General features: G+C 37.8%; 1 long non-coding RNA gene across 1 annotated transcript in view; it reads left to right on the top strand.

Annotated features, from left to right (window-relative positions):
- The first annotated feature begins 1,674 nt into the window (after nt 1–1,674).
- The window catches only part of LOC110210882 (uncharacterized), an 86,867-nt gene continuing 75,819 nt past the window's right edge, over nt 1,675–12,722 (top strand). The window contains exons 1-2 of the long non-coding RNA XR_002325201.2: nt 1,675–1,818; nt 5,544–5,629. This is a non-coding gene — a long non-coding RNA (uncharacterized LOC110210882). The remainder of the gene's footprint in view (nt 1,819–5,543; nt 5,630–12,722) is intronic.

A 12,722-nucleotide genomic window follows, 5' to 3' on the forward strand; every position in this document is an offset into this window, starting at 1 on the left:
TTTGCTAGGATCATAGTTTTAGTGCTGGAAGAGACCCTAGAGTTCATTTAATCCGACCCCCTCATTTTACAGATGAGGAAACTGAGGCTCAGAGAAGGTAAGTAGCCTCATCCAGAATCATAAAGCTATTACCAGATGCAAGACATGAACCCAAGTCTTCCTGGCTCAAAGTCCAGTGCTCCATCCACTATATTAACCCCATTGAGACATTGAGGATTTGCAGGCCTTCTGCAATATAGAAACAAAAGAGCCTAGCACCTAGTTAACGGAAATAATTAGTTAAAGTAGAAAGCTACCAGATGAATGCTCCTCCCCCATGTTGCTCTACTACATATCTTCCTCCATAGTCCCTGCCTTGCCCTGGTGTCTCAGCATTTTTGTCTCCTCCTTTCCAGGTAGTATCCTCCCAACTAAAGGTACTCTTCTTGCCACTGGCTCCCACCACTATTTTTGATACTTGCCCAGTTACAAAAATTCATCGTTAAAAGAACCCTGGGAATAGTAGCAGTACTCAGTCCCCAACTACACTGTTACAATGAATTAAGAAGGAAGGTTTTTCACCATTTTTAGTACAGATGTCTGAATAAATTAATAAAAGAGCATTTCTACCATCCTATAACCCAGAAGCAATTATTGAGTGGGGGCAACTTTTGTGGAGAATGGACCTGCTATTATTCTCAACACCATCACTAACTACTAATGGCCATCAGTGGGCACATAAGCCTAAGAGCCTTGTCAGTAGTGCCCCATGACCCCCTACCACTGGTCTTGTTGACAGCGCAGATGTGCAGCCATCTTCCAGGGCATCGACTCTTATGGATATGTCACCTGCCAAACTTCCTCTGCAGCTGCTGCAGCATCTCCTTCCCAGTAGCCCCAGCTACTAAAGGCCCCCCAAAGAAATTCTTACCACCAAAGTCCTTGGCACAATAAAGTAGTTCAATATCATAAAAATATATGATCTTATCAGTGGAAATAATGTTAAAGAAGATACATTACCATCTGTTTTCCTGTTGCACCATGAAGAGCATGAGTCCTTTCTGCACAACTTGAAGCTTAAACCTCTTCTTTGTGTTGGTTCCTCCTATTAGAATATGAGCTTCTCGAGATCAGGGACACTTTACTTGATGATTGAAGAAAAAGGAAAGGGATAAAAGAGCAGATTTTAGCACTGTGTCAAAGGGAGACTTGAACTTTATCTATGTTATCCCTTGCTGCCAGGTAAATGGTTGGCCAGTGAGAGGCTGGTGTGCTTTCTATTATCGCCTGCTGCTAATAAGAAGCAGAAAGGATAGAGAGGTTGCAATCCGCTTTCTTTTATGATTTACTGCTAAAAAGAATGATGAATGGAGACAATATACTTTGCTCTGTTTTATGATTTGCTGCTAAGAAGAACAGAAGGTAAGAGAAGGCCAAAGATACTTCTCTGCTTTGCCATTTATTGTCACTAAAAGGTGAAGGAGGATCCTACCAAAAAGCTGATTTGGAGAAGGTTTTGCCAATTTTAATATAAAAATTGTTGCGTCAGGTGCAGTCATCTTCTAAACCTGAAGCTAGAGGTGAGATAAACTACAGAAGCTGTAGAGGACTATGTCTAGCTGGACAGAGGAAGGGCTTGGAAGCAAAGAATCAGAGAAGCCTCCAGAGTACTGACTCATCCAGCTGAAACATTGTGTCCAGTGACCTAGTAGTCAAATACAGTGTGGATCAACTCAGCTCAGAAGAGGGAGCATCTGTTTAACACAGAAGCAATTCTCAGCAAGGAACTTCTATGGACAGTTTCTGAGACAATGAAAACATTGAGATCTACATTTCCAGGTATGATTTGCCCTGACCCACATGTGTTCCCTACATGTGTGATTCACTCCCCTAAGATTTTAACCTTTGAACACTTCCCACAGACACTGTGTACACTGAGAGTGTAACTGAGGTTTATAGGTGGGATGTTATGAAAAAAAATTGTTTGATTTGCATTTTCAGTAAACATTTTAGATAAGATGGACTATTAGTGGCTGATTTGTTCTCTATTGATGAAGGTTCTTTATCTACTTGGGACAGTCACTCAAGAGTTACTCTTAAGATTCTCAGAGAGCAGTAGCTGTATGACTGCTCCTCTGTGGAAAGGTGCCTATGTGTTCAAGTAGGTGTAGGTAGAACAATCAAGTCAGCTGCATGGGAGGATGAAGATGGAGGAAAGGGGGGGGAGAGAGAGAGAGAGAGAGAGAGAGAGAGAGAGAGTCAGAGAGCCAGAGAGCCAGAGACAGAGAGAAAAAAAAGACAGAGAGCCAGAGAGAAAGAGGACAGAGACACAGAGATAGACAGACAGAGACACAGAAAGAGAGATAGAGACAGAGAGGGACACAGAGACAGAAACAGAGAGCTACAGAAGAGACAAAAACAGGGAAACAGAGAGACTGGAGGAAAGTTAGGGATTTAGTTCTAACCTGGGCTACAATAACATTTTCTAAAAAAAAACAAAACCCCAAACTCAGAAATTTTTAAAAACTTAAATCAGTGGTTCCTAACATTTTCAATTATGATAACCCCTTTTTAATAAAAAAAAATTTTCAGACCCCCCATATTATAGGAGTTGTATTTTTGATAAATAATGACAAAAAAGCTATGACTACAGTAACACCTGAAAAAATCATATCTATAATCATTTGAAAAATTCGTTATTCACACTACATATTTTGTGCTATAGTGTTTAATATATCTTAGGATTGAATCTAATTGCCATAAAATTTCAGAATATTGGAGCTAGAAGGAGCTCTAGAGATGAGCTAGCCTAATACCCTTCATTTTATAGATGAGGAAATAGGCCCAAAGGCAGAGTTGTAGGGGTAAATGTTTAATAACTGACTCTCCAAGAAAAGACAAAAAGTACATTTTAAAGTTTAATCTGCATTATTAACATTTTCTCATGATTTTCTTAAGCCTAAACAATCAACAAAACAATAAAACAGCCCTTATTTGTAGTATTTGTCAATTTCCAAAGTGTAAATGCTTACATGGGAAATTTAGCAACCTACTCTCAGGCCTTTGGAGCTAGCTCAATCACACCTGGGGCTGCTATCCCTTGCTGTTAAAATCCTACTTAACCTTCAAGTTTGGGTCCTTCAGGAAGCCATCTCTGATCCACCCTATTGGAATTAATCTTTTCTTCCTTTGAACTCTCACATTACTGTTCTCTCTCATATTCATTACCATTTTTATTTTATATTGTGGTTACTTGGGCACATGCCTGATCTCCCTAACAGAATCACGCAGTGTTAGAGCTGGAAAGAAGGAACCTTTTAGATGTTGTAGTTCAACAAAGGAACTGAGGCCTTTGAATAAGGAAGTATGGCATAGTGTAAAGAACCCTGGTTACGGAGTCATGAATTTAGGGATTCTACTCCTATCAATTACCTATGTGATGGTGAGATAATCACTTAACCTTTTCTCCTCTCAGTATTATCATCTCCAAAATAAAAATATCTAAGTGTTTTATGTTCCTTTGAAACAATTTCCTAGAACCACATACTAGGGAGTGACAGAAACTGGACTACAACCTGACCATATCTTTTTAGTCCAGCTGTCCTTTCATAGCAATGCCTTTCCTTTCTTATTTGTTGTAAGTACCCTGATTGCAGGGGTTATATCTTATTTGTGTGTGTTTATCTCTTTTTGGCGAGTAGCATAGTGCTCTGTACCAATAAGTCCCATGAACAGAAAATGCCTGAATTGGCCCAATGGTTGCTAAATTAAGTGGCAAATTACGGATTTCAATCTCAAAGATTAGGCAAGGCTATAGAGTTAGGATGACCTGGATCCCTATGATCAGCTTTGAGGACATGTAGGTCCTCATTAATAAATGATGTACTTTTTAAAGATGCTTAGGATGATACTTGGAATGACCACATTTGAAATTTTCCCCCCTATATTCTTCATCAGGAGCAGAAAAATCAGTTCCATTTTAAAATGTTCTCTTTCTTTTTCTTTAATTTTTTGATAGATTCACTGGTAAAAATTGAAAGTAGCTTTTAATTAATGTCTTTAGTTTTTAGGACTTGAAATGACTATCTTTATTGGGCAAATGGCTTGATTAAAGAGTAAAGAAATATCCTTTACTGCTCATAAATTTTTTATACTGAAGCATATTAATGGATCCATAATCTCGTCAATGTGGTTACCACCTCTGTCTCTCTAGGTTATGACCCCATCCAAGACTTTTCATCCTTTGCAATCCTTGTTCATGTTCTCTACATATGCTTACCATTCTTTATTTCTTTCTTCTTTTCTTTCTACCTTGCCCAGGCAGGAAATTTAGGGATCACTTAAAAGCCATGATCCAACTGCTGATTGGTATGAAAGCTTTGACCTGCTGTTTCCCACCTGTACTGGTTTGCCCTTCCTTAGGTAGCCCAGTGGTTCCCTCCTCATGGGGGCCCATCATTGGTGCTGTACTTAGTGTGGACACCCGATCATCTTTATTTAGCCCAACTCTTGATTTCATCAGCCTCAGGCTCCTCTTCCACCCTCCCTACCTTTCAAGAACAGGGACTGTAGGTGTGTTCTACCATGAACAAGCTGCTATAAATTCCCCACAGAGAATCTAGACAATAGAAAGGAAAGGAAGCCTTCTTGTGGAGTTTACTTAAAAAACAAAACAAAAAATAAAACTTTGTGGGTTGCCTGTGCAGTATTTTGGCTGTGACTATTCTCCTCCAGGTGAGGAAAGTGCTTCCACAAATACAGATCAGTACCAGTTCTTCAACTTGTACTCTTAGAGCAAGTCTTCTTAAGCTGGGGTCCATGAACTTGGTTTAAAAAAAATTCATTTCAGTATATTTTTTCCTTTGTAACCCTATAAGATACTTGATATTCATTTTGTAAAATGACCCTGGATATGACTCATACTTAAGCTTTATTTTAGAGAAATTCTCAGAATAAATATGGGCTATGTTGAAGGACATGCTATTTTACAACTTATAATCCTAGAGAATTTCTGAGGCACTGAGAGGAAAAGTGATTTATTCAGTTCTTTATAAGAGACTAGACTTGAATCTATTCTACCTCTGAGCCGGGCTCTTTATTCACTATAATGTATATAAATAAGCATACAAAGCCCACAAAACTCCCAACCTCTGACCACCCCCCAAAAAAAAATAAACTGAAGTTAGTCTGGGATGACTTATTTTTTGATGAACCCATGATGTCTCTACTTCTACTTCCAGGTGCTCACAAACCACTCCTTTGATAATATATTCAAGTATCTTGCCAGAAATATAAGCCAAAGTCACCAGTTTGTTGAATCTAGCCCTTTCTTTTTTTAAGATAAAAATTATGACATTTTAAAATTTTCAGTCCTATAGTACTTCCACTGTTACCCATTTTTTTTGCAAAGATTCTTTTTAAAAAAAATCCTTGAACACAACACCTAAGATAATTTAAAATAAATTATTTTAAAGTGGTCAGCACTTTGCCATTTTATTTTTCATTAAAGTACTAACAAAAAATCTGGGTTAAAGAGATGATCATAGTCTACTATCTTTTCAAAGGCCAGTACACTCAGGAGGTGTCCTGGGAGATTTCTCCTTGAAGAATCAGCCTCAACAGGACTGGAATGTGGATTTGCCTGGTCCAGGTACTTTAGACATCTTTGTTTTCTTTAGTGCTATTCCTATCTCCTCTGTGGTATATTAGAAACTATGACGTTGGAGTTAAATATGATAGTTCCATTGTCATTGACAGGTATTCCAGGGATTTTCTTGCCTGAAATTCAAGGGAGAGAAAGTGTATGTGCTGACAGGAAGGTCCAAAAGGAGAGACATTGAAGACTGTAGCTATAATCTTATAGGCTACCAAGGAGGGACATTATTGGATAAGAGAGTCTGTCTTTTCCAATATTGCATACCTATTTCTCTGTAAGCCAACTCTTCTTCCTCCACCCCAAGCCATGAGGACTGCTCAGAAATTTCTGTGCAATCCTGGTAAGGCACATTTATTTCAGAGAGGAGCCAAAAAACATATCCAGCTTTGTGGAAAACGTTCCCCAATTACATTTGCTGCACATGTTTGCCCAGAAGCCAATTCCATGGACATTATCTTCTTCCTAAACAATTCACATTTACCCCTCAATTGCATCTCGCATTCAGATATAACAGAATTCAACTCTGTCTCTGACTTTGTACTAGCATTTATTTTCTAACATTAAACTATTGGGATTTTTGTTATCATAATCTTTTGTCATTCCTCAAAGACTGGTATTTGTCAATATTCCATTTCTCAACAGACTTCCCATAAGCTCTAGACTTTTAGTCTAGGTGATTAGGGATGGTTTCCTGCCTGGTTCCATAGCCCATACATGAGAAGATGATCTGCAAGATACATCTTTCTGTGGCAATCCCATTTCTCTGTATGGTTCTTTTCCATAACAAATTGCGCAATCAGGAAGTTTGGACTTTTTTTTCATTAAACTAATCTTTCTTGCCTCAGTTGTCCTGATATAATTGGTAGGGGAGCATCCATATGATGGAGAACTAAGGGAAATGATATAATCCAAGAAGCAAGGATTTGATTCTCAGAAACCGAAATTCCATTCCTAAGAAGGTATGCTAATGTTGATAGCCCTAGAAATTTGATTCTCATTTCCCATACATATACATATACACCCTTATGGGAGACCATTCATGCAGTGTATACATTCAACCCAAGTACTCACATAAAGATGAGAGACAGCTGGAGGCAGACATTTGGAACAGATTTGGATAGAGTCCTAAGGCTTTGAGTCAGGGAAGCCCTGAGTTTAAACACTGTATCAGGCATTTACTACCTGTTAAAGGCAAATCACTTAACTTCTCTGAGCCGCAGTTTCCTCATCTATAACATGAAGGGGTTTAATCTGATGGCTTCTATGGTTGCTTCTAAATCTATGATCCTATGACTTAATACATTTAACTAGAGTACATCCACTGAGGCACAACTCATGTGTTCAACCCTCAAAGAAGCTTGAAATCTTTTGGTGACAGATATCATTGTGCATTTTGTTAGACCTGCTTTGGTCCAGGAGTTGCTCTTGACCATTCCCTGCAAGACATTTGTCGTTTTTAAGGTCATAGTTCTGTGGCTAGAAGGGATCTCTGAGGCCATCTAGACCAAACCACTATTTTTGCAAATGAGGAAACTGAGGCACAGATAAATGACATTCTAAAGGTTATCCAAGCAGTATGCATTAAAGACAAAATTTGAACCCAGGTTCTCTGACTCCTGAGCCAGTGTTTTTTCCCCACTGTATTATTCTCAGCTGTTTTTCATTGTGTATCATCTGCCGCTTTTTGTTTTGTTTTGTTTTTTTAGGCAAATGGGGTTAAGTGACTTGCTCACAGTCACACAGCTAGTATCAAGTGTTTGGTCTGAGACTGAATTTGAACTCAGGTCCTCCTGACTTCAGGGCTGGTGTTCTATCCATTGCGCCACCTAGCTGCTCTGATCTGCCACTTTTTGCAAGATATTGTATCTGCTCTAACTGGTCTTTAGTTATTTAGCTATCTGAGGCTCACTTAATACCCCCATCCAACACTGACTAAAGGTTCTATAATTAGTAATAATAATATGTATTGTATATTTATATCAAAACTTATTTCACAAAGCACCTAATACTTAGCAGAGATATAGCAATAATATAGCCATTATCCATACATGTATACTGAGTTATATAACAGCATAGAATATACATATAGCTCATGCTCTAGAGCTACTCTCCAAGATCACAGTTATATTGGCAGATTGGTTTCCCAGAGCATTGCTGTCTCTCCCATTCAAGTTTCTAAGGGAAGCCTTGAGGGATTAAGGGTGTCTTTTTTAATACTATAGTTCATGAGCCTTTAATTGTGTACTTTCCACCCTATGATTACAATTATATAAATTCATCCTCTGTTCAAGGCAAGAAGGGAGGAGACTAAGGTAGACTAAAGCTGGAGCCAGGGCCCTTCTCCTCTCAAGAAGTTTCTTCGCAGGGGCTTAGCTGGGAAGACTTACACTCTCAGGCACCAGAGGCTCAAATCCTCGATCACATTAGCTCACTAGTTTTATAAAATCCTCATAGGTATGACTAAGTCCCTCAACCAGGTTGAACACATTTCTTGTATGGTGCCACTCCAATTCATCTGGTGGATTTCAAAGACTTGTAAATTAATCAAGAACTTGTTGCACTTAGTCTAAAGCCTAGGGATTGATTGTTCGATTCAATAGAGATGTCTCTGATTGGCTCGCTCTCAACCAAGACATGAAACATACTATCTTGTCATCTACCTGAGGTGGGTTGGGGCAATTAATTGGTTCACTCAATAAATGAAGCATAATATAATCACCGTAGCATTTTGCATAATAAAATGTATTCTATGCAACACCAAATACATATGTTGTAATGTGTTGCATTGTGCACATTACATGCACTCCAACAGTTGGTATGATCTGCCAGAATGGGCAACCATTTTTTCCATTCTCCCTGACACATTATAAATGAGTTTCATCACTGGCCAAATAGGCTTATCATTTCTACTTTGACCATTCTTAAATTGTAGATGCCAGAGTTGATTATAATTAACTACAAACCTACTGTCTTTCAGTACTAAGCCTGAGTTAATGGATAGTCCAGAATCTGTGGATAGATACCTTCTGTTTCCTAGGAGCAATGGTATGCTGGTAAATGTTTCACAATTGACTCTCTGAAAAAACAAATGTATGAGCAACACACTTCAAGTTTAACCTGCATTATTAAAAATTTTCCCCATCAATTTCCCAAGTGTAGGCAATTAACAAAACAATATAACAATCTCTGATTTATAGTATTTGTCAACTTCTGAGGTATAATTGCATGTGTGGAAAATTTAACAATTGACTCTCCCAGCTGGTACGACTTGGCTTCAGCACATTCCTGCTTAGGTGACTCCTAAGAGCAAGCTAGAGCATTAAGATTAATTATGTTTGTCATCAAGCTTTCTGTATACTTACTTTTTCTTCTATGATTTCTATTTTGTGTGATGAAAGTACTCAAAATATTCCATATCATTCTCTGTAAGATTTGGCAAATGAGTTTACATTCTAAACTGGTATTACCCTTAGCTGCTTTGTCCCTGGCAAGGAGACAAATGTTTGCTGATTGAGGTGGTTTCTAGGATCTTTTGATCTCTTCTTTTTATTGATTAATTTGCATTGGTAAACTCCCTTAGGCAATGGTAATAGTCTATACCATTGATCCTTCTTTTCACCATTTCCATTTTTTCCTTATATCAGTAAATCATGTTGAGCTTGCTACAATGGAATTCATATCCTCTTGTTTTTGTTCTTTCTATTAATATTAATTTCCTATGGTCTTTGGCTTCATTGTATACAGATGCAGAAAGAACTCCCATATGGAAATCAGTTTTTTTCTTGTCTGTTAAGATATAGACAATTTGTGTATGTATGTGTATGTGTGTGTGTGTGTGTGTGATTTGTTGCTCTTCATGTCCAATGGTTTTGACCCTCTAGAGAAGCAACTAAGTGGCATAAAGAATAGTATGTTGGGCTTTGAATCAGGGAGATCTGGGTTAAAATGTTAGACAATTAATAGCTGTGTGAACCTGGATGAATGATTTAACCTTTGTATGCCTCAGTTTCTTGTCCTGTAAAATGGTTTTTGTAAGGTTGTTGTAAAATTATTTAAATCATTTTGCAAACTTTAAATCATTACATGTTAGCTGTTACTACTATTACTGCTACTACACATTCATAATGTAGATAGATCTAAGACTTTACAAGCACCTTTTCTCTTTGATTTCTTAGTCAGTCAAATTTTAATAATAGTAACAATAATAATGATAAAATAGTAACTTTTATATAATACTTACAGTGTACCAGGCAGTATCTAAGCACTTTATTATTATTTCACTTGATCTTCAAAACAATGCAGGGACAGAGATGCTATTATTATCCCTATTTTATGAATGAGGAAACTGAGGCAAACCAGGATTGAGTAGCTTGTCTGGAGTCACACAGCTAGTAGGTGTCAAAGATCAAATTTGAACTCAAGTCTTCCTGAATCCAGGACTGGCACTCTATTCACTGTACCATTTAGCAGCCTGAACACTGTTTAACTGCCCACTCTTATGTTTGTCTTTGTATTCAAGTCACTGAATATTCAAATATATATTCATATAATTTGGAGGATCTTACGAAGTTCTTTGTAGAATTTCCTTACTTTCTAACATTCTACAATAATTATTGCCTAATGAGCTGTAATTATCTTCACGTTAATCTTTTTGCAAATAGTCATTATACACATCAGAACAAGGATGATCCGTTATCCCATGAAATGATGTTTCTTGAAGGCTTTGGAAATAGGATAAAAGTCACTACTTTATTTGCTTCTTCCAAGAACTTTTGAGTCGTCCTTCCAACTTGGTCACAAACTGCTTTTGTTTTCTGGTTTGATTTATGAAAAGAATGTCATTATTGCTATGTTACTCTAGTCGTATGTTAATATGTTAGTCACTGGAAAAAGTTGTAATACTTAAGATACTGTTTATAAGTAGTCTAAAGACATTGTGATTCTTGGCATTTTCTGCCCCCATTGCTGTCATTCTGCTATCATCACTGAAGAAGCCATATAGGACTGAGGGACAGTTGATATTTTACTTTGTTGTTATTTAAAAAAAATGAAATCCTGGCTTGGGAACTAGCCTCTTTTCAATATTTAGGTAGGCTGGCCATTATAAAATAGACATATATTATGTTCAGATTAATATTTGAAATCTTCACAGCATATTGGAGAAGGGAAGGAGGGCAAAACCAAGATGGCAGAAAAAAAGTAGTGACTGGCCTGAGCTCTCCCCAAAACCCCTTCTAATGCCTTTAAATAATGCCATAAAACATTTCTTGGAGTGGCAGAACCCACAAAAAGATGGGGTGAAATAAATTTCCAGCCAAAGACAACTTAGAATGTTGGCAGGAAAGGTCTGTTGTTGGGTGAGAGTGGAGCACAGTCCAGCTCAGGCCATGCCAGCAAACCAGGAGCAGGCCTTGGGAATGACTGAATGACAGTAGTGGCAGCTGCTGCTTCTGGAGCTCTCAGCCCACAGATGGTAAAGTAGTTGAACAACTGGTCAAAAAGAGATTATAAAGGTCTCTTCGCTGGAATTGAGTATAGGATTCTGTTGCTTTGCCCATACTCAAATCCAGCTTGCAGTCCTGCATGGCACTCCCGGGGCAAAAAGGAGTACTAGTACACCAGAGCTTGCAGCCACAGTGGAGCAGGGTCCCTGGTCAGAGTTCTAGGGCATAAAAGAGTGCTTGTGGTTGCTTACAGAGGGAGAGTAGTAAACACACCACTCCTTAGATCATACTACTTTGGAAGAACTGAAAACTTACATGTCCCTAGAAGTATCTTTGAAAACAGCGGCACAAAATGCTTGAAGCTTGAGATGATGCATCATCCACCCTGGAAGCAAAGCCCTACTTTAACAAAGGGTTAAAAGTCAAGAAGTAGGCTCAAAAAGTGAGCAAACAACAGAAAAAAAATCTGACCATAGAAACTTACTATGGTGACAGGGAAGATCAAATGACACACTCAGAAGATAACAAAGTCAAAGCTCCTACAGCCAAAGCCTCCAAGAAAGATATGAATTGATCCCAGGCTATGGAAGAGCTCAAAAAGGATTTTGAAAATAAAGTAAGAGATGTAGAAGAAAAATTGGGAAGAGAAATGAGAGTGATGCAAGAAAATCATGAAAAAGGAATCAATAGCTTCGTAAAGGAGACACCAAAAAAGACTCAAGAAAACAGCAGCTTAAAAACAGACTAGTACAAATGGTAGAAGAGATACAAAAAGCCAATGAGGAAAAGAATGCCCTGAAAAGCAGAATTGGCCAAATGGAAAAAGAGGCACAAAACCTCACTGAAGAAAATAATTCCTTAAAAATTAGAATTGAGTAAATGGAAGCTAATGACTTTATGAGAAATCAAGAAACAATAAAACAAAAGCAAAAGAATGAAAAAATGGAAGACAATGTGAAAGATCTCATTGGGAAAAACAACTGACCTGAAAAATAGATCCAGGAGACATAATATTAAAATTATTGGACTACCCGAAAACTAAGGTATATTCTAGCCAAAGGAACATTCAAGGAATATGCTAGCCAAATTCCAGAGCTCACAGGAGCCACAGTCAGGATAACACAAAATTTAGCAGCTTCTACTTTAAAGGATAGGAGGGCTTAGAATATGGTATTCCAGAGAGCAAAGAAGCTAAGGTTACACACAAGAATCACCTACATAGAAAAACTGAGCATAATACTTCAGGGAAAAAAAAAATTGATCTTCAATGAAATAGAAAACTTTCAAGCATCCTTGATGAAAAGACCAGAGCTGAATAGAAAATTTGACTTTCAAATTCAAGACTCAAGAGAAGCCTAAAAAGTAAGCAGGAAATGGAAATCATAAGGTACTTCAGATTAAACTGTTTAAATTCCTACATGGGAAGATGATGCTTATAACACATAAGAACTTTCTCATTATTAGGATAGTTAGAGGGAGTATATTTAGACAGAGGGCACAGGTATGAGTTGAATATTAAGGGATGATACCTAAAAAATGAAATTAAGGGCTGAGAGAGGAAGGTACTGGGAGAAAGGGAAAGGAAGAGGTAGAATGGAGTAAATATGTGACATAAAAGAGGTAAGAAAAAGCTTTTATAGTGG

The sequence above is a fragment of the Phascolarctos cinereus genome, unplaced genomic scaffold (assembly GCF_003287225.1).
Source record: "Phascolarctos cinereus isolate Bilbo 61053 unplaced genomic scaffold, phaCin_HiC Scaffold_726;HRSCAF=1367, whole genome shotgun sequence".
Lineage (NCBI taxonomy): Eukaryota > Metazoa > Chordata > Mammalia > Diprotodontia > Phascolarctidae > Phascolarctos > Phascolarctos cinereus.